Source organism: Staurois parvus, unplaced genomic scaffold (assembly GCF_062004578.1).
Source record: "Staurois parvus isolate SC_StPar_1 unplaced genomic scaffold, SC_StPar_1.0 ptg000344l, whole genome shotgun sequence".
NCBI classification, from domain to species: Eukaryota; Metazoa; Chordata; class Amphibia; order Anura; family Ranidae; genus Staurois; species Staurois parvus.
The window spans coordinates 1,824,437-1,850,700 of record NW_028318140.1 but is presented as its reverse complement, the minus strand read 5'-3'; positions in this window follow the sequence as shown (position 1 = coordinate 1,850,700).

Here is a 26,264-nt window from a genome sequence, read left to right as displayed (position 1 = left end):
TGCTGCTTGTGGAAAAAGTCATATCGCACTTGCTTCTTACCCTGTGCAATGCAAACAATACTTTATGATAAATCCCACAATCCATGTGAAATGCAACACATGACAAAATAAAAAACTAAGAAATATTATTCTGTGTATAATTATATTAACCAGTAAGTGAACTGTGCTCCATACAGTATCTACCAGTAAAGCCTATGTTTTATATTTAATGCTGCATTGCAGAAACATGAGCTAAATTGTGATTTGCATGTTTAAGACATTACTATTTATTTCCAGGTCTACATAACGCATTGGTGCACAGGTGATTATGTGTTTTTTATAGGATTATATTACTATACATTGTTTTTATTGGGCATATAATGTCATTACTAGTAGGTAGCCCATTCATGCTATTGCATTCATTGATTGCACTGATTGCTTTATTATTCCCAGAGAATCTGAACTTTCTCAGGATTATAACTGAATTTATTACACTGCACCTTTGGCAGCCGCCCATTTGATTGCCCCTTTTTTGCAGAATGACTAAATGTGGTCATTATCTTGTTAATCCTGATTACAGTGAATTACTGTTGCTATTATTTAATCAAACATCAGTAGACAACATACAGATGTGATTTAGGTATCATTATCTTACTAAACATTAAAATACTGAAGATTTTCCTAAGAAAATAAACCCACATCTAATAGTTTTAACTGAATCCACGGAGAGTGTTTATTATATAATAATATTTTTCAATATGAGCTGTGATAGAGATTTGGAAAGCAAATACCCATCGTTTAATCAATTGTTGCTAAATGTACAATCCAGCCAAATCAAAAGTGTTTAATGAAAGCACAAAACATTTTGTTTTTGTTTGATTGTGTGTTTTTGGTATTGCCAGTATTCCTGGTTACCTGTGTGAAATCCATTGATTGATTCTAACTTGTACTTTTGGGAACACCTAATCCTGGATCTTCAGCCATTCAGAAATTATTCACATCCCAGATCTACCCCTACTGCAATCCCTTAGTAACAATAGTTGCGTGAGTGCCCAGAATCAAGAGTCTTTCCCAGAGGTATAGCAAAAGCCTTAGTTAATCTGGCACAGAAATCTACATGAAACTTAAAGTGAATTTGTGTTTATCCAGGCAGGGCAAAACAACCAGTTACTTTAAAGCCCATCTCTGTTTTTCTTAAAAATAGGTGCCTGTGCTAAAAAAACGGAGGGCCCAGAAATTTGATACACTAACACCATCAGAAACCTCAAGGAGCGTAATAAATCTGATCCTTCCCCTCAATTGATGGCAGACCTTTGTAAGGCCCGACAAGCTCTTCATACCCACCTGTGATACCAATAGGAGAATGAATTTAAAAATTTGAAATCCACATCCTATGTGCTTCATAACAAAGCTGGTGCTTGTATGGCAAGGAAGATTGAAGCTAAACAGCACAAGACTAGGATTTCTAGCCTCATAGATCCAGAATCCCCTGCACCTGTAATAGATCCCAAACAAATCACTGAAGCCTTTAGAAAGTATTATGCCTACCTATATGATCTTAAACCAGACCCCACAACGATTCAGCCTATCTCTATTCAGTTTAATAATTTTTTGGCACCTCTTAACCTACCATTTCTTACAGCCGCACAAATTAGTTGTCTTTCCAAACTACTAAAATCAGAGATTTCCACTGAAGTAGACTCACTCCCCCTATCCAAATCACCAGGTATGGATGGTTAACAAATGAGTTTAATAAACACTTTAACTAGTAGCCGACCGCAGATAGCCGAATGACGGCTGCACTGCGGCCGGCCAGTTCTGGGTGGACGTCATATGACGTCCTCCCAGAACGCGCTCTCCTGCACGCCCCAGGGGGCGCGCACCCGGCGATCTCCGTGATCGCTGTGTCCTACGGACACAGCTGATCACGTGATGTGGTAAAAGGCCAATCACAGCGGCCTTTTACCACGTGATCAGCGGTGTCCAATGACGCGCTGATCACAGGGAAATGCAAGTGCCGGTTCTCGGCTGCACTTTCCTCACGCTGTCAGATCGTGAGGAAAGTACCGCCGAGAACCGGCAGTTGTCAGAGCGGGGATCGGCACCGATCATCAAGGCACTGATGATCAGTGCCCTGATGATCGGTGCACAGCAGTGCCACCCGCAAGTTCCGCCCACCTGTGCCCAGCAGTGCGCCCACTAGCTCCGCCCACCTGTACCCAGCAGATCACCCACCTGTGCCCAGCAGTGCACCCACCTGTGCCACTCTGCAGTGCCACCTACCTGTGCCCAGAAATGCCACCTACCTGTGCCCAGTAGTGCCACCTGCCTGTGCCCACCCACCTGTGCCCACCAGTGCCACCCACCTGTGCCCACCAGTGCCACCCACCTGTGCCCACCCACCAGTGCTGCCCACCAGTGCCACCCACCAGTGCAGCCCAGCAGTGCTGCCAGTCAGTGCCACCAGTCAGTGCCCAGCGGTTGTGCCAGTCAGTGCCGCCAGTCAGTGCCCAGCAGTGATGCCAGTCAGTGCCGTCTATCAGTACCCATCATCAGTGTCACCTATCAGTGCCACTTATCAGTGCTGCATATTAGTGCCGCCTATCCGTGACACCTCATTAGTGCTGTCTATCAGTGCCGCCTATCCGTGCCACCTCATTAGTACTGCCTATCAGTGCCCTTTAGTGCTGCCTATCAGTGCCCATCAGTGCTGCCTCATCAACGCACATCAGTGAAGGAGAAAAATTACCTGTTTGAAAAATTTTATAATAGAAACAAAGAAACTTTTTTTTTTTTTTCAAATTTTTTGAAATTTTTTTATTTATAGCGCAAAAAGTAAAGTGCCCAGTGGAGATTAAATACCACCAAAAGAAAGCTCTATTTGTGAGAAAAAAATGATCAAAATTTCATATGTGTACACTGTTGCATGACCGCGCAATTGTCAATCAAAGTGCGGCAGCGCTGAAAGCTGAAAATTGGCCTGGTAAATAAGGGGGTATAAGTGCCTGGTAGGCAAGTGGTTAAGAACAAATTAGCTCCTTATTTTACTGTTGTTTTTAACAAAGCTATGTCCTTAGGATGCTTTCCCAAAGAAATGCTTTAAGCAGTTGTGGCCACCATACCTAAACCCGAAAGATCCCACCCTCACCAGTAGTTATAGGCCCATATCCTTATTAAATTCGGATATAAAAATCTATGCTAAAATAATTGCGCTAAGACTTCTTGATGTTTTACCCACCCTTGTTGACCCTTATTGAGGTAAAATAGCATCCCTATTTCCTACTTTTCAACCCGCTCTTGGAGGTCTTACTCAATTATGTACATTGTTCCTGCCTCCAGCGTCAACCCAATCTCTCCCAACACTCCTGGGTGAGACATGGTATATGTTATTTACAGGATTTATGTACAACTACAGGCATAAAGTCCTTTAAAGTCCCGCAGGACACATTCTCAGGGCCTTCTTGTTATTTCTATACATATTTGCAAATCCAACACTTATTACTTACAACCCCTATACCTACCTCTATCCTAATAGACATTTCCCTTTTCCAGTATTATGAACCTTCTTCATCACTAAGAAAAGGGAATTTCCTATTTTTATAAACAACTTGCAAAGTTAATCATCATTTACAAAACATCCTTCTTTCCTGAAATAGGAACATGACATAAGTAAAGTATTCCCTTCTTACAAATGGCTTCAATCATATTGGTTCTTATATGCTTCTCCCCTCTGCGCTGATCACTAAGAAGTAATGTACAAAGGAATGCATAGGTGGTACCTCACCCCATATAAATTAGCTAAAATGTACCCTAACACATCTTCTCAATGCTGGCATAACTGTGGTTCTATAGGCTATCTTATACATTTACTTTGGTTTTGTAACTCATTATGTTCAATTTGGAATTGAATTTTTGCCTTTTTATCAGATTTTACAACTTAACCCATCCTATCAATGGTGGAAATGGTATTACACCACTTCAATATCGATGAGATCCCTCTACCAGCCAGATGGAATATTGGTCTGTCACTTTCTGTCCCTGAAACTATTGATGACCTCAATTGTTTCTGTTTTTTCAAGAGGACATTTGCCTTCACCCCTTGGTGCCAGCGGTTCCTGGTCCTTTAAAGGGTTTGTGATGCCGGGAGGCAGGGTGGGGTCTAAAGTCATGTGACCCCTGCGATTGGCTGTCGCAGTGGTCACATGATCTGAAAGGTCCCAACTGCAAGTAGTGATAGGGACCTTTCCGTGAGGTGCTGGTAAATGTGGCGGGAGCACGCAGGGCACGTGCTCTCAGCACATGTTTGTGTACTTTTGGTAGGCAAATATACAGCCTCTTGGCGTCAAGCCCCAACTGCCGAGAGGCCCCATATTTGCGTACTGTCAGGATGAACAGGTTAAGAAACTCTATTATGACTAAATTTCACTTGAAATGGAGTCTTTAGCTTGTACACCTCCACTGTACCCTTTGAATGTTGTAGGTAAACACCTTACCAGGTTTCTTTTTTTTGTATCCTTTTGTCATATGTTCATCCAGAGACCACTAATAGGTGAATATGGTTTTCTGACATCCTACTTGTCTTCACTTGATTGCACTTAGCCCTAATTCCAACACCTTTTCCTTTTTTCTATCCCTGTTTCACAAGTGCAAGGCATACAGACAGTTCCAGGAAATTGATAATAACTGCCCTATATTAAACTGTCTCTTGTTGATTTTACAATATGATGTACAATCTCTATTATTATTATTATTATTCAGGATTTGTATATTGTCAACAGTTTGCTCAGAGCTTTACAATATAAAGGGAGACAATACAGCAACAGTACAGTTCAATATAAGAGGATTAGGAGGGCCCTGCTCCTTGGAGCTTTCAATCTAAGAGGGAGGGGTTGGTGGCACAAAAGGTAATAACTGTGGGGGATGAACTGATAGGAGGAATAGAAGATTCCATTATTAAAATTATTAACTGAAGGTGGGATAGGCTTCCCTGAAGAGATAGGTTTTCAGAGATAGCCTAAAAGTGGGCAGAGTAGGTGATCGTCAGATAGATTGGGGTAGAACGTTCCAGAGGATGGGGGAGGCTCTGGAGAAGTCCTGGAGATGAGCATGGGAGGAGACAAGGGAGCTAGAGAGCAGGAGGTCGTGGGAGGAGTGGAGAGGACGGTTTGGGTGATATTTGGAGACAAGATTGATTATGTAAGGTGGATGAGTCTGGCAGCAGCATTCATGATAGACTGAAGAGGGGACAGCCTGCGATGAGGTAGGCCAATGAGGAGAGAGTTACAATAGTCAAGGTGAGAGATAACAAGGGAGTGAATAAGCTGCTTAGTGGTTAAGAACACTTCAGAGGTCAAGATCGGGAGTATCTTGAAGAAGTTGCGGAGGTGAAGTCTACAAGATTCGGACAGCGATTGTATTTGGGGCTGAAAGGACAGATGGGAGTCTAGGATTACACCTAGTACCCTGGCATGAGGAGAGGGACTGATGATTGTATTATTGATCTTGATGAAGAAGTCAGGGGAGGAGCATGGGCTGGGGGGAATAGTATGAGCTCTGTTTTGGAAAGATTTAGTTTGAGGAAGTGGGGTGACATCCATGCTGATATGTCACTTAGTAGGTTAGTAATGAGAGAGGAGACTGAAGGGGTGAGGTGAGGAGTAGAAAGATAGAATTGTGTGTCATCAGCATAGAGATGGTACTTAAAGCCACGGGAGTTTATCAAGTGACCAAGGGAGGAGGTGTAGATGGAGAAGAGAAGGGGTCCAAGGACAGAACCTTGAGGTACTCCTGCAGAAATAGGAAGTGGAGAGGAGGAGACCGAGTTATAGGTAACGCTGAAGGAGCGTTGCGATAGGTAGGAGGAGAACCAAGAGAGAGCGGAGTCTCGGAGGCCAAGAGAGTGGAGTTTTTTGAGGCGGAGGGGATGATCAACAGTATCAAAAATCCACAGGGAGGTCAAGTAGTAAGAGTATGGAGTAGTGACCATTGGTTTTAGCAGTTAGTAGATCATTCGTGAGTTTTAGTAGGGCAGTTTCAGTGGAGTGTAATGAGCAAAAGCCAAACTGTAAAGGGTCAAGAAGGTTGTTGTCAGTGAGGTAGGAGCTCAGGTGATTGTAGACTAAGCGTTCTAAGAGTTTAGAGGTAAACGGGAGCAGGGAGATGGGGCTTAAGTTGTTCAGGTTGGCGGGGTCCAGTGAGAGTTTTTTAAGTAGAGGAGTGATCTGTGCATGTTTTAGAGGGGTTTGGGAAGGCACCATTAGAGAGGGAGAGATTGAAGATGTGAGTGAGGGAGCATAGGACAGAAGAAGAGGGTTAAAGTAGAAGTTGAGATGGGACAGGATCCAGGGGGCATTTGGTGAGACGGGCTTCTGAGAAAACTTTAGTGACCTTCTGGTGTCATCAGTCTGCCACGGTTTTAATGGTCAGGACCTGATACTTCGTGTAGTTAGAGGAGCAAGTGAGAGTGAGTCTAGTGTGGATGAAAGCGAACTGTTGTAGACAGCAGTGTCCAGGTCAGGGCAGGACAGGGGAGAAATTCTGTCATAGAGGTGGTCAGTTGCAGAGTGGAAAAGAGAAGAGTTTAAGTTGTGAAGGTTTCTGCGGGTAATTGTTTGCTGCTTGAATGGATAAGTGTTTGAAGGCGAGGACACTGTGAAGGTGATGAGATTGTGATCAGAGAGAGGAAAGGGGGTGTTTGTGAAGTTGTAGGGAGTGCAAAGATGGGAGGAAACAAGGTGTAACATATTCCCATCAGAGTGAGTGGAGGAATTTATCCATTGTGTTAAGGCAAAAGATGAGGTTAGGTTGAAGAGTTGAGATGTAGCTGGGTTGTTCACATTAATGGGGATGTTAAAATCTCCAAGAATGATAGAGGGTATTTCAGAGGAGAGAAAGTAGGGTAGCCAAGTCATTAAGAAAGTGCGACACCAGTCCAGGAGGCCAGTAGATCACTGCAATCCTCAGAGAAAAGGGAGGAAAACAGCCAAATGCAGTGAGTCTTGAAAGAAGAGAAGAATAGAGAGGGAGGGTTAGGAAGGACTTGCAAAGAGTTCAGTGGGGATAGAAGCAAACCAACTCCACCTCCTTTCCAACCACTGGGTCTGGGTGAGTGGGTCCAGAGAAGGCCTCCATAGGAAAGTGCTGCGGGAGAAGCAGATTCTGATGCTTGAAGCCAGGTTTCTGTAATTGCTAGTAGATAAGAGTAAGAGATAAAAAGGTCATGGACAGAGGTGAGATTATTACAGACAGAGCAGGCATTCCAGAGTGCACATGAAAAAGGGAGGGTGGTTTTTAGGAGCATGGGGATTGAGATTAAATTCAGTGGATTGTGGCTATTCCCGGAGGAAGGAGGGTGCCTAGTGTGGGGTTGAGATACTGGAGGGCCAGGGTTTGGGGAGATATCCAGAGAGATTAGCATTACACATGCTCTGCTATACTGTCTGACAATTTATACTTTGTATTTGTTTTCCTGATTCTCTTGATTTGTTAATTCTCTGTGCAGTTACATGGACCCTCCCTCCTGTAAATAGGAGAAGAGAGGACTCAGGACTTGAGCATTACATGAACATAGATTTAAGTGAGCAAAATGTAAATCTTATTTTTTTTTGTAATGACAGTGATTAGAAGAGGAGGTATAGGGAACCCATAGATCAACTTTAAAGTCCAACTTGTTTTTCAATCTCTACTACCCCCATTAAAAAATTTGAAATCTGAACCGTCCATACTCAAGCACTGTACTCCTCATTCTTCTGCTAACCCCACTGCCAATCTTCTTGCAGGATTAATGGCACTCAATGTCATTTCAATCACCTTATTTAAGCCATGTGGGGGCATGATCAAGACTCCCCGGATGCACAGAAGACTGATGTCAAGAATGAAAGATGCAGAGAGAGTTCTCCACCACCACTTCATGAAGAAGTGGAAGTCATATGTGCTGTAAGGAGCAACATTCACTTACCTTCACTCACCTGCTAGGAGAAAAGGAAAGTCTTGTGCTACCTCATGCATGGCTATCAATTCCTCATGTGATGACGCTGATTGGCCCAAGTACCAAGTATTCACTTCCACTCCTTGCCCTGTATGATGCTAAGGAGAGAAAAGGCAAGGTAAGTATATGCTGAGGAGTGGAGGTCATCCCTGAACAGACCCGTTGTTTTGCCCAAAATGAGCAAAGCACATGATTTCTGTAAAATTTGTTCCACGCAAGGATTGCAGGCCCACTGATATCGGACAGTTGCAGTAAAAAGGGACACTAAATCTAAGTTTTAAAAAAAATCAAGGTCAATACCTGTAGTTCTAACTGTGTCATTTCTTACAGCAGCATTTTGAGTAGGTGGCTTCTTTAAATCTACATGGTCCCATGGCACAATCCTGGCAAAGACTACAGCCAGCCAGCTCTGGCATGTAAGAGCACATATGCTCTACACTGCACCGCCCACAGGACCAGAAAAACCAGCTTGATGTAATGAATGGAAATCATGCCTGCACAGTAGTACTAGCGGTTGCATTGATTTATGGGATTTGTAGTTTGCACAGACGAGTGCACATGACTGCTGCAGATGCTCACTCCTCTTAACAACCTAATGAACTTTGAAGGAAAAAAGGATCTGTAGGGGGCATGCAGAGAGATCAGTTAACAAGAAACAAAAGGGAATATAACAGAAATGTTGACATTTTAAATAGTGCGATGGTATTGTAATCTATGCTGCATGTAGTAAATATGGGCCATTTAGGTCCATTTCACACTGGTGAAACGGGCTGCGGGGGGTTTCCACAGGATCAAGAGAAAGGTAAGTGTCCATTTTTCAAAAGTCAGCAGCTACAGTTTTTGTAGCTGCTGAGTTTTATTTTTTTTTATTTTTACTGGATACATACATTATTTACCTGAAAATAAGGCCCAAGCAGCAAAGAGTTACTTCTGTTTCTATTACGGTATAATGAAATGCCATCAACTATGAGGTTCACAGATCCACTGTGCTATTTAGGTATCAGATTAGTGAGCACTATTACATAACTAATTGCTTGACTAGCTGATGATAGACGTGTTCCATTAGGATTTACTGCTCCATGTTTTTCTTTTTTCATGGTCCCTGCAGAGATTATGTTTACTGATTTGTAATAACTGGTGAAAGGCAGCTTGTCCAACATGGCAACGAGCTATTTGTGACCTAATGATGGGTGCTCAAAGCATGCATTCATTATTTGCTTCTGACTGTAAAATTACTTGGCAATTGCCAGGAAGTATATGAATTATAAATCATGGAATGTATTTTTGTTTCCTTAAGATATGTATGCATTGTAAATGTAAATTCCACTAATGTATTTTAATGACCTTAGGACTAGTCCTGCAAAAAGTTAGTTTGTGGAACATTAAAGGGATAATACACATTCAAAGAAAGTAGGAAATCTGTGGGCTTGTGTCCCAATGTGCCCTGGCAGGGTCCCCACTCTTTGAAGCCCTGCTGTTTAAGGGTATAAAAAAGAAAAGGTTGCTGGAACATTTGAAGACGCTTAGCCTTTTTTAGCTTTGCACAGCTCTGACTTGGAAACATCGTGAAGGAGATTTATCAGTCTTGCTGCAAGGCAAAGCAGTGCAAAGTAGGTAAAGACAGATTACCAATTTTCTATGAAACCACAGCTTGATTTATAAATTCCTCTGTCTGAGTGAAAATTTGCCTTCGCACTTTGCAGAACTGTCTCTGATATGCGCATAGCTTTCCCAGTTGGCTGCCTGAGGCACAGGGATTTTTAAATACACAAAACACACTGCAAATCTTTTACTTAATGTGAGGCAGCCTGATTTACCCTAGATCTGTGTTGTTTCTGATGCTTACTAGCTTGATACACCATCATGACATTTGATGGGTTTTCTAGCAGGAGAGGAAAGGTTCCAAAATGACTTTGCTCACCCGAAAGTGTATTTCTTTTCATTTATTTACAGAGCATCTGCAGTTATCTTTTTAAGTATGTCTTAATCCAGTGTTTACAAAGGCATTATACCTGTCAGTCACTGGTTCCATTTGCTGCCAACAAAATGCACAATAGTAATTTGAACACAGTGGAAGAAATGTTACTTTAACCACTTGCCTACTGGGCACTTATATCCCCTTCCTGCCCATGCCAATATTCAGCTTTTAGCTCTGTTGCACTTTGAGTGACAATTGCACAGTCATGCAACACTGCACCCATATGAAATTTTTATAATTTTTTCACACAAATAGAGCTTTCTTTGGTAGTATGTACTCACTGCTGGGTGTTTTTTTTTTGCACTATAAGCAAATAAAGAGCAAAAATTTTGAAAAAAAAAAGTTTTTCTTTTGTCTATTATAAAATTTTGCAAACAGGTAATTTTTCTCCTTCACTGATGTGCGTTGATGAGGTTGCACTGATAGGCAGCACTGACGAGCACTTATAGGCAGCACTGACGGGCACTGATAGGCGGCATTGATGAGCTGGAACTGATATGCAACAATGATGGGCACTGATAGGCGGCAATGATGGGCACTGATAGGCGGCACAGATGGGTGGCATTAATTGATGGCACTGACTGGTGGCGCTGCTGGGCACTGACTGGTGACACTGCTGGGCACTGCTGGGTGGCACTGCTGGGCACAGGTGGGTGGCACTGATGGGCACAGGTGGGCTGCACAGATGAGCGGCACTGGTGGGTGGCACTGGTGGGTGAGCACCAATCATCAGGGCCGAGCTCTATTTCTTCTACATATCTGGGATATACCTGAAAAAACATATGGCAAATCGATTCTATGCCACTTATTTAATTCCACCAGATCTTGTATCGCCCTATGGTGGAGGGATACACGACCCCCCCCCCCATCATCTCACTCTGCGTGTCGAGAGTAGAGGAGGTCATGGAAGACCTGATTTTAAATGCGCAAAATTGATGTGAGGCCTACTCGAAGACCTGCCTTCTCTGGAATACTAATATTTTCTCAGAAGAGGGGAAAACCCTTTTTGTATCCTCCTCACTCGACTGACTCATTTTACTGCCTTGTGACGGGAACATCCCACCCTCCTCCGATATCACCTACCCCTTTTCTACCCTTCCTCATTCCCCCCCCTTTTTTCCTCTCTCTCTCTCTTCCCCTCCGTTTTTCTCCAGCTTTCTTTATCTGAATTCACCCCACTTTTCGATTCTCTCCCATATACTCTCTGTAAAAGCGGACAAACCTGAGCACTCATGGTTGCAGTCAGTTTAGACTCTGAGGTATGCTCCTTGTTTGATTACCATTTTATGGTCTTCCAAAAGTTTATTTTTTGTATTTTCTTACTGTTTATACCTTTGGCTGTTTCTTGCAAAATGACTTCTGTACAAAGGGGATGCTACCCTTTTCCAATTGGTTTACCCTGGATATGTATTGAACTGTTCTGTGAGTGTGGTAATGTCTACATAAATAAAGAATTTGAAAAAAAAAGCATACATAAAGGAAAACAGCTGATTCCACCCTTATTGGGGTTACAACGGGGATCCATTACAGGTTAATATAGTATAAGATACCAGTTACTCGTAATTATTAATTCTGCATATACAGTTGGGTCCTGTGGTCACAATTTTTGGTAGATGTGGAGAGCAACTGTCTCTCTCATTGCACCTTTGTTCCCATTTTTCTAAAATAAATAAGACTTCACTTGCATCAGGCGCATAGTGCTGAGAAAACAAGCATGGCTGTAGTGATTATTAAAAAAAAACTTGTATGTATATCTATCCACTGCATTACAAACATATTGATTTAACCAGCTGAGCAAAAGAACCAGCTACAAAACCCCATTCTTCGTATTAACAGAGGAAGCTTGCCACAGCTAGCACATGAGGCCAGTATAATGAGGACAGGGAGGACCATAATCCATTACTTACATGTTGCATACCAGTATAAGACAGTAGTACTGAAATGGCCCATCCACAGCTGCATTCATCCCACAGCTGGACGACAACTTTCTCCATCATGCCATTTTACTAAAAGCCTTTTTTTGTTTGTTAAAGCATGTAATGTCTAGATACACACCTATGCAATCTGCCATTCAGCATTATAAAGTGACAAACTGCAGTGCACACCTGATGTTAACCAAGTTTAAAAGCCCATTCGCACCATTGTTGTGCATTGCTTTAACACAGTCTATTCATTTGATTTGGCTGTCTAACCCTCTAAATGCACAACAGAAGGTGAATGTAGCAATTTTGACATCACAGCACCAGTGCACTGCTGCCCATTGCAATGTACTACAACAAATCAGGTGGCGCACGTCCCACTGCTGTCAGAATACACTGATCAGCATGTGCAGCCAATTGGCTGCAGCCGCTGATCAACAAATGGTTTGCAGAATGACTCTCAATCAAATGATCATGCTGAACAAAATTTGGCCACTCCTGGCTGAACTGGCCGACTTTTTTCAGCCTATACCAGGTTAAGTAGCTGAGATGCCTGAAAGAATATATTCTGTGCATCAGCTGTGAACTTACAGGATGAATTGTCCCATGATGCCTGCAGCTATAGAGGCTAGTGAGGGCTTGTGAAACATTTACTGCTTGCTTGCCATATGTAAATACTTTAATGTCAATAGCATGGCCACAGTGTCACTTTAAAATGTATGCCTATATCTTATCTCCATAAACATGATATTAGCACAGTTAAAGTGATATTCATTAAGGAGAGTGCTATGCCAAATGAAGGTTACACCGCCCGGTAAGTATTACCATGGCAGACCCTGAAAACATGATTCTCTGCGCTGTAGATGTAGTTCCCTTCTTAGTATATTACACTGATAATCAATCTTGCAAGTCACCCAGCTGAAAGCTGCCCACAACTCACCATAATCAGTTGCTAAATTTAAAACAACTGAACCATATGGGCTAAGGTCTTCAGAAGCCCTATAAATATACAGATGCCTGAACGTTTTCCATTACGCTTTCTATACAGATCTATTTGAACCTGGGACCCTTGAACATTTATTTACATCCATTGGAGAGAGTCCAACATATACAAAGCTACAGTTTTAATCAAGAAAAGTAAAATAACACTATTATGCATAGTGTAATCAACACAAATTTCAGGGGTTAAATGTTATATATGTTAATAGTTAAAATGGAGCAGAGGAGGAACTCTAGGAATTTAAAACGTAATAGCAAAACTAAAAAAAGTACTGTGACATTAAAGCTGTGATTCAAAATTACATTATATTTAGTATGAGGCATTCCAACTTCTAGGTAAAACTGCTGCATAAAGGGCACCATAAAACACAGAAAAGCAGTTCAAAACCCTCATTTGTTAAGAATACAAATAAAAGATAAAGGCACGCTGCATTATTTTGAAGTTTTGCTTTGAAGCCATAGGACGAAAGATCAAATATTTAAAGGATCAGTAGTTTGTATTTTTAAGACAAAAAAGACTTTTGGTGCATGGCAGATTTAATATTTTGAATTGTGTAGTTAAAGATAGACTAAGGAAGAAAAAATACTGTTTTCCCCATTATGATATGGTAAATTTAGTGCATAATTAATCTAATTGATAATACTTATAACAACAGTACCCTAGTCATCCCAGCTTGCACTACACAGCCACAATGAAAGTGTGTTCATAAGATATACAATTAATGTATATGTGCTATTTGGGTGAATCAGCAGACTATGGTTATTATCACATCTCACTTTAATGTTATGTGAGTTCCTGACTTTTTTATTTCATCTATTTACAAAGATTTTAAAGTGTACACTTACAGGTATGCAGCCATCCTGCTGTAAGCAGGAGTGTCTCTACATTTAGTTCTGTAAATCTGCAGTCAGCCAATGTTAGTTATAGTCTGTGTCTTGTTCAGCTTCCCCTATGCCCATCCAAGCTGTCAGTTCTCCCTTCTGTTGGTAGGTGGCCCTGTCAGCTCTGGCATTAGTGTGACATCACATGGTAAGTCTGAATTATGAATAAGCATAACCTTTTTCGGCCTACCACTAGGAGGCTCCTGTACCAGTGGTGCATTACGGGAAAGGGTATAACTATTTGGGTCTGGCTGATGCAAGCTCTCTCTGGCATGGGGAGGGTGCTTGTGCTGGGCCTCCTTTATTAGACATCCCTGCATGAAGGGGCATGGATGTGCTGAGGCCTGGGGGCCTCTGACTGTTCCTGCTTGGATACAGGATTGAATCCCAGAGGAGGATGTTACTGGAGGTGTCTGCAGGGCTTTTACACTGGAGCATCGTAAGTAAGAGCTGGTTGACTTTTCTGGAGAAAAAAGGATGTTGTTGTTACTGGTGATGTCTACTAAACAGTTCTACCACAGGAATGTTGATTTGGACTTAAAGGCTCCTTTCCTATGCTGTGACAACTGAAGTGATGGAGTTCTGCTAAGATCCTGAGCATCTGCAACCGTACCCCTCTCTTCCATTGACTTTGAGTAATAAAATCCCTTTTTGTTTTATCTAAAAGTGACTGGTGCCCATCTGTCTACATGTCCCACTATGCCTAAGTTATCCACCACTGAGGAAAAATATCAACCTACCCTGTCTCTAGGGATACCACCATGCCTCCAGGTTTCAGGGGGTGTTCTAGATAGTATAGATATAAATGAAAAGTGAATGAGGCTTAAACATGCTGTGACAGGAGGTCAGGAAGAACTCTGGGATGTGTCCAGGATGGGAGGTATATTTGTCCCAGGTTCATGCACTACACTGACTGTTTCTCCTTTGGTGCTGTGTAGTGAGCCTGTTTGGCTCACTGATGATTTAATTAGCTCAGCTGTAGTAGGTTAAGGGCTCTGGGCTCTATAAAACCCCCAGGCTGCTTAGGGAGAATGCTCCAATCTGGAACCAGTTTGCTGTGCCGGACAGACTGGGGAGCAACCAAACAATACTGTGGTGAGAGTAAATCTGTGTGATCTTGGACTGGGAGACGTTCTGTGTGAACGCCCTGTGTCTGAGCAGCGGTAGGCTATATATCCAGACAGGTAGATAGGAACCTGTGTTTACAATTAGATGCCCAGTGTGGCAAGGCTTTATTTTCTGTTTGTATTTATTTTCCGCTATGAATATATGCACCTTGTGTTCACCAGACTTGTAAATAAAGCACAACTTTCTTCACTAAGATCCTGCTGTTGTGCTGAGCCTCTTTCACCATGCTCTGACTCATCCAGGGGGTCAAGCACAACCCGCTACTGGGCAAATCCATCACAATGCTTAATAGAATATGTAATTGACCAGATGATTAGACAGAGAGTTACTGTAACTTGCAGTTTTCAAAACCGGTGCAAGCAATAATGCAAAACAGGTTCAGGATGGCAAAAAACATGCATATATTGCAGAACAATTAAAGCTGCACAGACATGAACAGTAATTTCTCTGTGATTCAGTTAGGACAATGTGGCTATATGGGATAGACTCTTTAACAGAGAGTCAGGATGAAAGTCGCTACTTCAGTAAAACAGTTTAGATCACATCTACTTGTGATTATCCTCATAAACAGCATCCTTCATAGTGAAAGCCAGGGTAGCTCTGGTAATACAGGTGAAGAGCTGGAGGGATCCAAGGCCCAAGAACAAAGCTTCCACCCGATTGGAATTTAAGTATTCCTGTAGCAATCAGGAGGGCTCCTCACAGTATCTAGATCTTCTGGAGGTCCACATGCTGGTTCTAACAATGGAGGGCCTCTTAACTGGCTACCGCTACCTCATTAGGTGTGATCTTTCCTAAATACAGAGGGAGGGGCGCTGAGGAATTTACACTCCGGGGCATATCCAGGAACTCAGGGAGTTGTGGAAAATGGTGCTAAATGCACTTGCGTCTGGGAATTTCACTAAACAATTTAGAGCTCAGAGTATTAGGTACAGTAGTCTGTCGAAGCATACAAGTCTTCTCTACCTAGTTCACATCATGGGTGTCATCAGGGTTATTAGTAAGTGAAACTTTTACTGAATCCTAATAGCCATATCATAGTGCTCCAGGAACAACTGTAAAGTAAAGTAGCAGTAAATGGCAAACAATCATAGATAAAGCGTATCTAAAGCCTAAAAATGTAATACATTGCAGCTGTACAAGTGGTGGTTGCATTCTTTCCCTTTATTAAAGTGATTCTAAAGACTTACACTTTTTTTAAAATAACAAACATGTCTATTATTATTATTATTATTATACAGTATTTATAAAGCGCCAATAGTTCGCTCAGCGCTGTACATTACAGAGGGGGACAGAACATGTGACAGAACAATACCAATACAATGCAAAACATGAGGGGATCGAGAGCCCTGCTCTTTCAAGCTTACAATCTAGGAGGGAGGGGATGGTGGCACAGGAGGAGATAGCTGTGGGGGATGGAGTGGTAGGAAGAGTGGAGGAGGTCGGCAAGTTAGCAGGGGGCAGGGTAGGCTTCCCTGAAGAGATGGGTTTTCAGGGTGTGCCTAAAGGAGAGGAGAGTAGGTGATAATCTGATGGGTTGGGGCAGGGAGTTCCAGAGGATGGGTGACACCCTGGAGAAGTCCTGGAGGCGGGCATAGGAGGAGGAGACCAGGGAACTAGAGAGAAGGAGGTCTTGTGAGGAGCGGAGTGTGTGTGCTGGGCAGTACTTGGATACTAGGTCAGTGATGTAGTTCGGGGCAGTATGGTGGACAGCTTTGTACGTCAGCGTTAGGATTTTGAATTTGATCCGTTGCGCAATCGGAAGCCAGTGGAGGGATTGGCAGAGGAGGGTGGCGGAAACGGAACGGTTGGAAAGGTGAATGAGTCTGGCAGCCGTATTCAGGATGGACTGAAGCGGGGATAGCCAGCGGCGAGGCAGGCCAGTGAGGAGGGAGTTGCAGTAGTCGAGTCGTGATATGATGAGGGAGTGGATGAGCTGTTTAGTGGTTTCTGGAGTTAGGAACGTGCGGATTTTGGCGATGTTGCGGAGGTGGAGTCTGCACGAGTTTGTTAAAGAGTGGACTTGGGGCTGGAAGGATAGGTTGGAGTCCAAAATGACACCAAGTACTCTGGCCTGCGGGGCGGGTTTGATGGTGGCGTTGTTGGACATGATGGAGAAGTCAATGGGGGGTGGTGTCCGGGCTGGAGGGAAGACAAGAAACTCGGTTTTGGAGAGGTTCAGTTTAAGGAAGTGGAGCGACATCCAGTCTGATATGTCGCTCAACAGGTGTGTGATTCGGGCGGAGACCAAGGGGGTGAGGTGGGGGGTTGAGAGATAGATTTGTGTGTCGTCGGCATAGAGGTGGTAGTTGAAGCCGTGAGAGTGTATGAGTTGGCCAAGGGAGGAGGTGTAGATGGAGAAGAGAAGGGGCCCGAGGACAGAGCCTTGAGGGACCCCAACAGAGAGGGGGAGTGAGAGGGAGGTGGTGGCATTATAGGTAACGCTGAAAGAGCGTTGTGACAGGTAGGATGAGAGCCAGGAGAGAGCAGAATCTCTGAGGCCGAGGGAGTGTAGTTTTTTGAGGAGGAGGGGGTGGTCGACTGTGTCAAAGGCCGCAGAGAGGTCAAGGAGTAGGAGCACTGAATAGTGGCCAATAGCTTTGGCGGTTAGCAGGTCATTGGAGAGTTTGAGTAAGGCAGTTTCGGTGGAGTGTAGGGGACGGAAGCCGGACTGTAGGGGATCGAGGAGGTTGTTGTCGTTGAGGTGAGAGCATAGGCGGGCGTAGACTAGGCGCTCGAGGAGTTTAGATGTAAATGGGAGCAGGTAGATGGGTCTGAGGTTGTTCGGGTCATTGGGGTCCAGGGAGGGTTTTTTAAGTATGGGGGTGATGTGTGCATGTTTCAGAGGGGAAGGGAAAGTGCCGGAGGAGAGGGAGAGATTGAAGATGTGGGTGAGGGAGCGTAGGATGGAGGGGGAGGGAGGTTGTAGGAGTTGTGAGGGGATAGGGTCAAGGGGGCAGGTGGTGAGGCGGGCATCAGAGAGGATCTTGGAGACTTCTTCGATGGTAGTAAGGTCAAAGGTGCGGAGTGTTGGGGGAGCTTCAGTATGAGGAATGTAGGGTGGGGTGGGAGAGGAGGTCAGAGCAGTGGTGGGGCCGTGGGAGAGGGGTGTAGAGGGGGTAGCTGGGTGAGGGGGAAGGGGGTTGGAGGGAGTTTGAGCAGCGACGAAGTCCCTGTGGGTTATGTCGAGGGGGAGGGGGGATGAGGGGGTAGCTGTGTGAGAGGGGACGGGTTGAGAAGGCGTGTGAGTTGCGGCAATGTCCTTGCGAATTGTGTCAATCTTGTTTTTGAAGTGATTGGCAATCTGAAGGGCAGTGAGTGAGGTGCTGGGTGGAGGTGGGGGTGGCGAGAGTAGAGAGTTGAAGGTGGAGAAGAGTCGGCGAGGATTGGAGGAGAGGGCCTTGATGAGGGTCAGGAAGTAGGCTTGTTTGGCAGTATGGAGGGAGGAGGTGTAGGTGTGGAAGGCAGATTTGTATCGGTTGAAGGCTTGTTGGGATTTGGTTTTGCGCCATAATCGCTCCAGGGCACGACTGTGTTGTTTGAGGGTTTTGGTGTGATCAGTCTGCCAGGGCTGGAGCGGTCGGGGTCTGATGTTGCGTGTGGTTAAAGGCGCTAGTGAGTCAAGGGCTGTTGACAGCGCATTGTTGTAGGCGGTCATAGCCAAGTCGGGGCAGGACAGGGGGAGGATGCGGTCATGGAGTTGATCAACTGCAGAGTGGAGGGAGGCAGGGTTAAGGTTGCGGAGGTTACGGCTGGTAGAAGTGTGACATTTGGAGGGGTAGGCGTTGGAGGATGAGGAGATAGAGAAGGTAATCAGGTTGTGGTCTATACTCACCTGCTCTGTGCAGTGGTTTTGGACAGATCAGCCAATGTCCTCCTCTTCTCGGGTCCCCTGCTGGTGCTCTTAGCTGCTCCCTTCTGTCGGGTACCTCACAGAAAGCAGCTGCTTAAGGGGCACCCGAGCCTTCACACTCCCCAGCCACTGCTCCGTGTGGCTATTCTCACACAAAGCTGCAGCTCGGCCCCGCCCCCTCTCTATTCTCATTGGCTCACTGGTTGTGATTGACAGCTTACTGTCTCAGCCAATGAGGAGAGGGGGACCTGGGATAGTCGAGACTCCAGTGCGTATCGCTGGATCCATAAGGGGCTTATGTGAGTATTGGGGGGGGGGAGCTGGGTGCAGTGCTGCACAGAGAAGGGTTTTTTACCTTCATACATAGAATTCTTTATTTTTACCTAGTTCCTGCCAGTAACAAACTTCCTATCCTTGGGTAACAATGCTCACTCACCATACTGTATCTATGGAAGAGCAGTATTGCTATCCTATACTGTAGAAATGGGTTTCATGCTTGGGTCAAACCACATTTGGTCAATGATGTCACCCATGATTGGAATCCATCATGATCATATTTGGTAATTGACATCAATCTGGATCCCCAGCTTGTTCATTTACAACCAGCAGCTGGGAATCTGTCATTTAGCAGCAGTAGTGTGGTAAATGACAGATCCTCAGCTGGCTGCTGTTTGCAAACCTCCCCATACCAAGTAAGGCTCTCTGATTCCTCCTGTATTGAATTGTAACTGTACAGTCTGCTCTCAAGTAAGGGACTGCACAAACTGTTGGCACTATATAAATCCTGTATATAATGATAATTCTGTTGCTTTTTTTGGAGGGGGGAATGGTTAATAAGTGGCACTGAAGTACCCCCTACTCTACCCTGGGCAGCTGAATATCTAGGGGCATTATTATGAAAATGTGAGTTTAGTGTTACTTTTCCTTCCAGCTATATGAACAATCACCATCCTTCTTGGCCAATTGACCAACTGAATCCTCCTGTGGCCATTGCTAGAGGCATGCTCGGTTCAGGTGGGAGCAGGAGCAGATGAAAATCTCAAGGGTCCTCCCTTCCTTCCTTCCTAGCAGTCAGCACTACATAGCACTATGCACTATGCTCCATAGTCAGCACTATGCTCCATAAGCATTGTGATAATAATAGACAGAAATCATTTGTACCACTGGGACTTCTGAATTACACTCTGTACAGTGAATGAGTACAGGTTTGTTGATGTGTATTGGGCCTTAACGTTTGGTGGATAATTTTTTGAAGATGCTATGACTTCCACTGTTTTCTGATGTCAAAATTTTGAGGTTTATTTAATGACATACAAAGACTACTGGCATACTGTAATGTAAAGCAGCCAAAAAGAAATCAAACACACTGTTTTACCGTGGCTGCTACAGGTCATGACTTTGCTCTGCCTTTTGAAGTAAAGCCATTTTTTTCCATGTTTTACTTTTAACATTTGTATCTCAACTAAATTGCTCCATGTCATCTTTGAACAATACCAGCCCAGCTTCTTTTTCCACTCTTGTTATACATAACATATTTATAGAATTCATAAGCATTTGACAAAAACCAGAAAGCTTTGAATATAAGTGTTACATGCCCTATATTCCTGCTAACTGTATGACTGTGACAAATGCACAAAGTTCTTTCCCAGCAGAATCCAGAAAGCAGGTTCAGTGGCTGGACTTTCTTAACCAACATTCAGTAAAGCAATATTGGATTCATCTGGATTTTATTGATCTTTTCCTTTGTGCACTCATGCTCCTGTCTGCAGTCTGCATTACACGGTGACTTGCTATGTAACATCATTTTACAGCTCTAAACAGCAGAACATTTAAAGGGCTTATTTGTATGGGAGCAGAATTATCACCATTTGTGGAGTGGTGGCTGAGAAAAGTGTAAAGTGTTTCAGGTTAGGAATCCTTTTATTGACTAAGGATGTGTTTATTAGAAAAGAAAGAGAGTTCACATTTACAAATGAAAGAAGGCTTAAAAGATTTTAGCCCAGCTGGGTAAATAAATACATATGGACTGCATTTTTTAGCGGCATAAGCCAGGTTCTTCTCCAATAGGATTAGTAGCCTTGCCTGTGCTCAGCAAATACAAAGGGTTATGGCTAATGTACAAAAGAAGTTACAATCTGAGAATCCTTTTAACAGGAAGGGTTGTTCAATGTGTATTTGATACATGGACAGGCATTCTGATGAATGGTATTTTTCTGCAGTGATTAAAAGAGCTATGTACTGTTTCTGTATATCTAGTCAAATGATCTCAGGATCTTTAATCAAAGGCCAAAGATATGATAACATCCAGAAACTATAAGAACCACATCTGTCTTCTAGATTGGAAACATAGAACCTGTCTTCCATGTTTTTCATTCTCTCTGCTGCAATAGTACATTACACAGTGATAGTGAGTTTACTCATTATAAATGTGAGTGCCATTAGTACGAATATCAGCATGATTTCTATCAGTAATTCACATTTAATTAGGCTTTTTTTTAATTTGGTGTATTTGTAAATTTTTATATTGTTTTTCGTTTTGCACACATAAACAGATCCAGACTTTCACACTGGTAGACATATATCCGTGCTTAGTTCCAACCAGTTTTTAGCTGCATAAAAGTTTTCTGAACAGTAGTTCCAGACTGCACCACAGTGGTGTGTTTGTAGTGATCTCTGTATGATTGTATGTCTGCACCTGTAATGATTGCTATATGATCACCGCCAACTGGAAATTGTATGTTATGCTACAATATACTCTATGTTAGCTGTTCATGGAGTAAGACACATTGAGATGATTTACTAAAACTGGAGCCTGCAAAATCTGGTACAACTCTGCATAGAAACCAATCAGCTTCCAGGTTTTATTGTCACAATTGAACAAGCTGAGATTAGAAGCTTATTGGCTATCATGCACAGCTGCACCAGATTATGAGTGCTCTAGTTTTAGTAAATCTCCCCAAACCTTGTGAGCTTGGCACTTTATCAACCATCAGACCTATCCTTCTGCTGCATGCAATTTCTTTTTGCCTGGACTACACCTAGTTCCCCTTTGGACATCATCAGACCAGCTATGGTACCCTCTAAGAGGATTTCTGAGTTGGTGGGCAAGTTGGAGTGATGTAGGAAAACGAAGATGGTGACTTGTGAACGTGATTTGGCTCCACCTCTAGCAGATGGTGTTTACAAGATCCTAGAAGCAATACTAAAATAGACAAGACCTTCATAATCTCCGCAACCATGTAATGAAAGTCTAGTCCTGTGTTAGTGACCTAGAGAAATCCCTCCAACCAGCAGCTGACAACTCCCACCAAGCCTGCAGCACGTGGATCTACTATGAAAGAAAACTGATGATCATGAGAATGGGTAGTGACATTCAATCTGCATTTTCTTGGCCTGCCAGAGAAGGCCAAGGCCCCCAACCCCAAACTCTCTGTTGCGAACTTGCTCACCCAACTCTTCCCACAGAATCTCTCCTAGAACCCTGCAACCTGGGGAAGCCCCCACCCCCACACACATTTACTACAAAAGCTGTTAATTTTTTGGGACCATGATGCAGCTCTCCAAGCAGAATGGGAAAAACATCTGCCAACATTTAGAAAATTGGCTATATATTGCTACCCTGATGTATGCTGTCATCCTCTGCGGGTACCTTTAGAGTCTACAACACACAAGAATGCAACATCCACCCTTACTGGAACAGTAGAATAATAATTTTGATTTCTGAAATCTGCTATTTCAGATTTTATACCATCCTTTCATCACAAACAACTTCTTTTAGATAAACTCATCAATGGGCTTTCACTCTTTGGGCTCACCTTTGCATCTTCTATGGTATACTTCAGAGTTAACCTCTTTACTATAATTAGTGTCATGCAGAGGCATTTTTTTTAGTTTCAACTGGCAGTTTCTTGCTTGGTTGATATCTCACATACATTCTTTGAATATAGTCCATAGCTTTGTGTTGAAACACTTGCTCGGGGATCAACACATTACACATTCTTTTTTAGGGTGCAAATCTGTATGGTTTGCCCCACACAGAAGGGCTTTGAACTAATCTGTTCATTTGTTCTATTGCATTGTGTCTAATGTGTCCATTTATATACCCGTTATTGCTTAACTTAACATATTTGTTTAAAGCAAATGTCTCTGTTCCGGCCATGACATATCTTTAAACCATGATGGAGGATAGGTCAGTGTTTATTTTAAGCTGGAACATGAGAGGCTTAAATGACAAACATAAGAGATCAATGTTGTTTGGATTTATCAAAAACCAGATCTTAGATATAGTGGCCATTCAAAAGACCCACATTACTGGGAGCAAGGTTTTTACATATTGGTGCAGAGCATGGATGGGCTGGAAGCACAGCACCCCTCTTTCTTAGTAATCCAGAGGTGTGCCTGTCTTGGTAAAACACACCCTAGATTTTTATCTGATGTCTCCTAAATTAGACCCTAATAGAAAGTATAGTTTCAGACACTGCATTGTAGATAACCATTTGCTGCTACTCCTGGCTCTATACTATCCCTCCTTTCAATAAACAGGTGCTTCAAAAAGATGAGAGAGGCCCGTAATTGTCATCATAGGTAGACTTCAACTATGAGAGACAAAATGAAAAAACAAATCCAGACAATCACATTGGCTGATTTGGAAAGAATTTATTTGCAAATTATGATGGAAAATAAGTATTTGGTCACCTACAAACAAGCAAGATTTCTGGCTCTCACAGACCTGTACCTTCTTCTTTAAGAGGCTCCTCTGTCCTGCACTCATTACCTGTATCAATGGCACCTGTTTGAACTTGTTATCAGTATAAAAGACACCTGTCCACAACCTCAAACAGTCACACTCCAAACTTCACTATGGTGAAGACCAACAAGCTGTCGAAGGACACCAGAAACAAAATTGTAGACCTGCACCAGGCTGGGAAGACTGAATCTGCAATAGGCAAGCAGCTTGGTGTGAACAATCAACTGTGGGAGCAATAATTAGAATATGGAAGACATACAAGACCACTGATAATCTCCCTCGATCTGGGGCTCCATGCAAGATCTCACCCCGTGGGGTCAAAATGATCACAAGAACGGTGAGCAAAAATCCCAGGACCACACGGGGGGACCTAGTGAATAACCTGCAGAGAGCTGGGACCAACGTAACAAAGGCTACCATCCGTAACACACTACGCCACCAGGGACTCAGATCCTGCAGTGCCAGACGTGTCCCCCTGCTTAAGCCAGTACATGTCCGGGCCCATCTGAAGTTTGCTAGAGAGCATTTGGATGATCCAGAAGAGGATTGGGAGAATGTCATATGATCAGATGAAACCAAAATAGAACTGTTTGGTAGAAACACAACTCATTGTGTTTGGAGGAGAGAGAATGCTGAGTTGTATCCAAAGAACACCATACCTACTGTGAAGCATTGGGGTGGCAACATCATGCTTTGGGGCTGTTTCTCTGCAAAGGGACCAGGACGACTGATCCATGTACAGGACAGAATGAATGGGGCCATGTATCGTGAGATTTTGAGTGCAAACCTCCTTCCATCAAGGGCATTGAAGATGAAACGTGGCTGGGTCTTCCAACATGACAATGATCCCAAACATACCGCCCGGGCAACGAAGAAGTGGCTTTGTAAGAAGCATTTCAAGGTCCTGGAGTGGCCTAGCCAGTCTCCAGATCTCAACCCCATAGAAAACCTTTGGAGGGACTTGAAAGTCCATGTTGCCCAGCGACAGCCCCAAAACATAACTGCTCTAGAGGAGATCTGCATGGAGGAATGGGCCAACATACCAGCAACAGTGTGTGCCAACCTTGTGAAGACTTACAGGAAACGTTTGACCTCTGTCATTGCCAACAAAGGATATATAACAAAGTATTGAGATGAACTTTTGATATTGACCAAATACTTATTTTCCACCATAATTTGCAAATAAATTCTTTCCAAATCGGCCAATGTGATTGTCTGGATTTTTTTTCTCATTTTGTCTCTCATAGTTGAGGTCTACCTATGATGCCAATTACAGGCCTCTCTCATCTTTTTAAGTGGGAGAACTTGCACAATTGGTGGCTAACTAAATACTTTTTTGCCCCACTGTATATATACCGTCATTTGTAGATGCTACAACTTTCATGCAAACCAATAAAATACACTTATTGGGATTTTTATTACCAAAGACATATAGCAAAATACATTTTGGCTTACATTTATGAAGAAATTTGAGTAATTTTGTTCTTGGATATGTTTTATAGCAAAAAATAAAAAATATATATTTTAATTTTAAAATTTTCATGTATATAATAACAATAAAAATGTGGAATGATAGAAATTTCATTTGGGTACAGCAGTGTTGCATGATGGCATCATTGTCAGTTAAAGTAACACAGTTCCACATAGCAAAAAATGGCCTAGTCAGGAAAGGGAGTATATCTTCTGGGGGGGCAAGTGGATATAGACACTGTCATATCTTTCATGTAATGGCCAACTACTTCCTAGATCTCTTTCTTACGACAGGATGGAATACAATCCGGAATGGCTGGAGGTGGTTGTATCTGAGCCTGGTGTTCACGTGCAGTATTTGGCCATCACAAGGAAGATATGATAGGAGGCTGTATATAAAAATCCAGACATCCCCACTTGTTGGCCAATGGCTTGAAAACAACATAAAACAGAGAACTCTACACAGATATGATTGCAGTGTTTATATAATTATGACTGGGTAATGTTATAAAGCTATTGTAGACATACATAGTACTTACATTTTTAATTCTTTCATATTTTTTGTAGCTGCATGTAAAGAGGATGTTTATATATTGTACTTAATGTAAGCTGTAATATTGGTCCTCAGAGCTACTAAAGAATGTTATATTTTGTAAAATGTATTTCAAAGTGAAATGCTTGAGGTGAAAAACAAACACATTTAGAATACACAGTTTTACAACTTTAATACCTCAGTGTAAAGCTAACAAACCAGCATAACATTTAACACCACAAATTAGCCTTAATAAGTGTATGTAAACACAGCTGATGCCAATATAATAGAAACAATAAGCAGGTTATAAGAGAAACAGTCCATTCAAATTGGTTGCTAAAGGACAGCATTTAGAGATTGTAAGCTAGAGCAAACATGGTGCTCGGTTGTATGTTTTCTTACTCCCTGTATCCTCACCTCTTAAAATACATCTGTTAAAAAATCGGAAGTAAATGTGCAGGAACATTGCTACTGAAGTCAGACATAAATTGCATGATAACATAACTGTAGCATTCTAATAGAAAATCTTTGATTTCACTTTTTGTTTCATTTTATTCTTGTGCTTATAGTTGTATAGCTGCTAGCATTATCTAATAGTTATCCCCAATATTGCCTTTAGGGACTGTGATATAATACAATCTTAGTATGCCGTACTGAGAATCAAGAAATGACTTTATTCATTTTAATTTATAATTTTAACTATTCAATTTAAATGGGGTTATATTGTGTTTTAGTGATTCTTTGAGCTAACATTGTAAACTTTATCCAATTCATTTTTGATGTTACTTTC